This window comes from Gekko japonicus, unplaced genomic scaffold (assembly GCF_001447785.1).
Source record: "Gekko japonicus isolate JY-2015 unplaced genomic scaffold, Gekko_japonicus_V1.1 scaffold1471, whole genome shotgun sequence".
NCBI classification, from domain to species: Eukaryota; Metazoa; Chordata; class Lepidosauria; order Squamata; family Gekkonidae; genus Gekko; species Gekko japonicus.
The window spans coordinates 1-4,656 of record NW_015163647.1 but is presented as its reverse complement, the minus strand read 5'-3'; the positions used below and the strand labels follow the sequence as shown (position 1 = coordinate 4,656).

The following is a 4,656-nucleotide window of genomic DNA, read 5'->3' as shown; positions in this document are numbered from 1 at the left end:
AGTAGAGGCATGAATGGGGCTGCGTGATTGTGTGTTCCCCCCACCCCCCCCCCGTGGTCCTCAGGCCGCCCACCCTGGGAAGGAGCAATACCCCAGCGGGGCCTGTGCAGGCACTGGCTGCCCCCCTCCCTTTCCAGCCGGGGGCCCTGGCCTGCCCCCCCCCCCCGGGGGTGGGTCAGTAGAGGCATGAATGGGGCTGCGTGATTGTGTGTTCCCCCCACCCCACCCCCGTGGTCCTCAGGCCGCCCACCCTGGGAAGGAGCAATACCCCAGCGGGGCCTGTGCAGGCACTGGCTGCCCCCCTCCCTTTCCAGCCGGGGGCCCTGGCCGCCACACACACACACACACACACACCCCACAGGATGCCGGAGGAGCTCTTCCCCTCATCCCTCCCCTCCCTCCCAATCTGTTCCTTCTGGGCAGATCTTCGCCATCCTCCCACCATATCCTGTCTGTGTCCTCCTCGTGGCGGGATGAAGGGGCTCCCAAGACTTGGATCTGGCAGACGGTTCCAGCCCCGTGCCAGTCTGTGCCTCAGCAAAAGCCTCTTCGAGGTGCCACACACATGCCTCCTCCTGTTCCTTTGCTGCCCCAGAAGAGCCCGGCTGCGCCCTGGAATCGCCACACACACACACACACACACACCCCACAGGATGCCGGAGGAGCTCTTCCCCTCATCCCTCCCCTCCCTCCCAATCTGTTCCTTCTGGGCAGATCTTCGCCATCCTCCCACCATATCCTGTCTGTGTCCTCCTCGTGGCGGGATGAAGGGGCTCCCAAGACTTGGATCTGGCAGACGGTTCCGGCCCCCATGCCAGTCTGTGCCTCAGCAAAAGCCTGCCGGTCTCTTCGAGGTGCCACACACACGCCTCCTCCTGTTCCTTTGCTGGCCCAGAAGAGCCCGGCTGCGCCCTGGAATGCCACCCGTGCTAACCCCCCCCTCCCGGTGCTGGGCCCTCTCTGTCGTAGGGGGCAGCGGGACCAGGTTCCCATGGCCCAGCCTGGGCCACTTTTGACCCCCCTGCAGGTGCCCGGCTGGCTCACGCCAAAGGCCGGCAGTGCAGCTGGGGGCTCCTCCCAGCCACGGGCCCCAGTGGTGGGCGATGCCTCCGTGGGGGGTTGGGGTTGATGGCTGCCGATGGGCCTCCTCTGCCAGGGAGGGGCTACCTGTCCAGAGGGGCCCTGAGCCAGAGGGGGGGGAATGTCAAGGTGTGTGTGGCTTTCAGCCCCCTTCCCTTGGGTGGCTGGGCTGCCCTTTCAGGCTGGCTGCTGAGCGGCCGAGACTCCCTGGCCTGCTCCCCCCTCCCCCCCCAGGACAGATTCCTCAGGCCAAGGGAGGGAGGGAGGTCCGGAGTGGAAGAGGCGCCTCAGCCCTGCCATGAAAGGAAAGCCCTTCCCAGCCGCCTCTCTGCCTCTCTCCCGCCGTCCCCGGGGAGTCTGATGGGGGAGGCCGCCCAGCCCAGCCTCTCCCCTGGTGGTGCCAAAGGGAGGCCGCAGATGTTTCCTGCAGAGTCTGGCATGGGCTACATTCCGGCCCCAGGAGCATCTGGACTGGGGGTGCTGGCTGACTCCCCACCCCACTGCGGAACACGTCAGCCCTGCACACACAGAGACCCCCTTCCCCATCCGCAACTCTGTCTGCCCGGGAGGAGGAGGTTCTTCCTCCCGGGTGGATGAGGGAGCCCCCCCTGCCACGGCCAACTCGGCTGTCCCTGCAGCAGTCCCCCTCCGCTTGCCCCAGCAAAACCTCTTTCTAGCCGGAGGGGGGGGGAAGGCGCTCCCGAGGAGAGGTGGGGTTTTTTTTGGGGGGGGTTTTCTTTAAAAGTGACTGAGCGCTGGCACAAGCTCAGGGATAGTGACTGAGTGCTGGCACAAGCTCAGGGCACGCACACACCTCCCCGCAAACCCTCTGCTGGCCCAGGGGTCACGGAAGAGGGGAGGGGCCCTGGCTCAGTGGCAGAGCCTCCGCTTGGCCTATGGAAGATCCCCGGTTCAGTCCCTCTCAGCTGCGGAGTCCCGTGAGCAGAAATTCTACCTTGTGAGCTACGGGCATTAAAGTTGTGAGCGGGCGATTTGGCCGCTGCATGGATCAGTGTGCTCTGGAGCCCTCCTCCCTGAGCTAGGTCAAAAAATGTGTGAGCCGGAGGCTAAAGAACGGTGAGCTGGCTCACACCCACTCAGCTGAGAGGGAACACTGGTCTTCAGTAGCATCTCCCGTTAGAAGGAAGAAACTGCCAGTGATGTGAAAGAGCTCTCCTTGGGGCCCCACTCTGAGCAGACGAGACGGACTCTGGGGGGCCCTTCCGTCCAAAGCCGGTTCGGGGCTGCTCCAGAGGAGACCCAGCTGCACCCGGAACCTGCCAGTCTGGCTGGGAGAGCCGAGGGGAGGCGTTGGCAGCGGTTGGGACCCCGAAGGGGCATTTCAGAGGGGGAGGGCCTCTCGTTTCTGCCTCCGCACCTTCCTCCGAGAGCCTCCAGCTCTGCCCACGATTTCAGGGCCCGGGAGAACAGAGACGGGTGCCAGTGTGGGTCTGGCTTCCTGCCTGGCTTCTCCCCCCCCCCCCCCCCTTTGCCTGGGCACAGTCTCCTGGCACCCCAGAGGCCTTGAAGGGAAGGGCCCGCCTGACCGCCCCCTCTGGTTGCAGGAGGCAGAGATGCCGGACGAGGTGAACATCGACGATCTGCTGGAGATGGCCACGGACGAGGAGCGGGCCACCAAGCTGCAGGTGGGTGGCTGACCTGGGCCTCCTCCTCCTGCTGCTCTCCCCCCCCCCGGGCACCCCAAAGGCGCTGGGACCAAGGCTCCGTCTAAGCTGCAGAGTCCTGTGAGCAAAGATTCCACTTTGTGAGCTCTGGGCATGAAAGCTGTGAGCCATGAGCGGTTTGGCTGGTGCATGAATCAATTTGCTCTGGAGCCCCATCCTGCCTGAGCCAACTAAAAAAGGTGTGAGCCAGAGGCTAAAAAACTGCGAGCTATAGCTCACACTCACTCAGCTTAGCGGGAACACTGCTCAAGGCGGCTGCTGACCCCGTAGGCGCTTCGCTTTGCACCCAGCGCTCCCTCTGAGCCGTGGAGTCTCGTGAGCAAAAATTCTACTTGGTGAGCGACTGCCCTTAAAGGTGTGAGTGAGCCATTTGGCTGCTGCATGAATTACTTTGCTCTGGAGCCATCCTTTCTGAGCTAAGAGAAAAAGGTATGAACCGGAGGCTGAAAAACTATGAGCTACCTCACACTGACTCAGCTTAGAGGGAACACTGCTCAAGGCGGCTGCTGTCCCCATAGGCACTTCGCTTGCACCCAATGCTCCCTCTGAGCCGTGGAGTCTCGTGAGCAAAGAAGAAGGAAACGGCAAAGGATGAGATGGTTAGGCAGTGATATCGAGGCAACGAACATGAAGTTGAGCGAACACCGGAGGACGGTGGAGGACAGGAGGGCCTGGCATGATGTGGTCCACGGGGTCGAGAAGAGTTGGACTCGACTGTGCGACTGAACAACAAAAGCACACAGATAATAAAAGACCTAACAAAGAGATGCAAGAACTGAGTGACTTAGCATGTGTAGTTGTAAGAGCTGTCCTTGAAAAAGAGCCGTTTCTGTCAAGAGCTCTCTCAGCACCGCCTGCCTGTTGTGGGGAGGGGAGGGGAAGGGAAAGGAGTTTGTCAGCTGCTCTGAGACTCCCTTGGGGGTAGTGAAGGGCCAGAGGGTATGAATCCCATCTCTTCCTCTTCATTCCTGTCTCCTTCCAGGGCCTCTTGGAGTCGTGCAGCAGTGCAGAGGTGGGTGTTGCTCTGGAGCATCCCCGGAGGACGGCTGCTCCCTCCCCCCCCCAAGGTTCCCGCCCTCACTGCCCCTCGCCTGACAACGTGGGGGGGGGGCTGCTGCTGCCGCCCACGGTCCTTGGCCTTCCGCTCCCAGCTGGGTCTTCCAGAGGGAATCCAGCCCCTCTGTTGCCCCCTCCCTGCTGGGTGCTGGCATGTGACCTGTTCTGGGCCTGGCTGAGGGCTGCATCCCTTGGGGCAGGCGTGGGGAGGAAGGGGGCTCCCCCGGGCCTCCCCTGCGCTGCTTGTGCCAGCCGGGTCCTTGGGGAGGGGGGCACTCAGGTCTGTAGCCAGGATTTTTTAAATCGGGGGGGCGTGAAATAAGTTTGGGGGCACCCTGCACAGGCACCCCCCCACACACACACACATGCACCCAAGGGAGCACCACAAATAAAATAAAAAGTTGGAAGGGGGGCCTGTGGGTGGATGGGAAGTTGGGGGGCCTTGTGAGTGAGTTGGGGGGCCAGGCCCCGAGATGCCCCGCTGTTGCTACAGGCCTGGGGGGGGAGTGCAGGCCAGACACGCTGCCTCTTCTTCTTCTTCCCCACCGCAGGGCTTCATCCAGGAGCTGCTTGAGAGGCTGCAAGGCCTCCGGACAGAGCATGTCCTCCGGCGGACGAGCCCCAACAGCCGGGAAGCCTCCGGGCAGGGCCCCGGCAGCAGCCCCGAGTAGGGAGGGGAGCTCGGGAGCTCCTCAGGGGAGGGGGAGGAGAGCGGCCGCAGATGCCCAGGGCCTCTGGGGGCCCCCAGCTCCAGGCGCATGTGGGGGGGGGCTGCCCTTGGCTGGGCCCTGCCCCTGACCCCCACCCCGGTCTCTTCCCTGCAGCCGCTGCCGCC

At 63.5% G+C, this 4,656-nt stretch overlaps 1 long non-coding RNA gene across 1 annotated transcript; it reads left to right on the top strand.

Moving 5' to 3' along the window:
• Positions 1-2,647: 2,647 nt before the first annotated feature.
• On the top strand, positions 2,648-4,650 carry LOC107107372. The gene is made up of 3 exons (XR_001482389.1): positions 2,648-2,726; positions 3,748-3,777; positions 4,373-4,650. It is a non-coding gene; the product is annotated as an uncharacterized LOC107107372 (long non-coding RNA).
• The last annotated feature ends 6 nt before the right edge of the window (positions 4,651-4,656 follow it).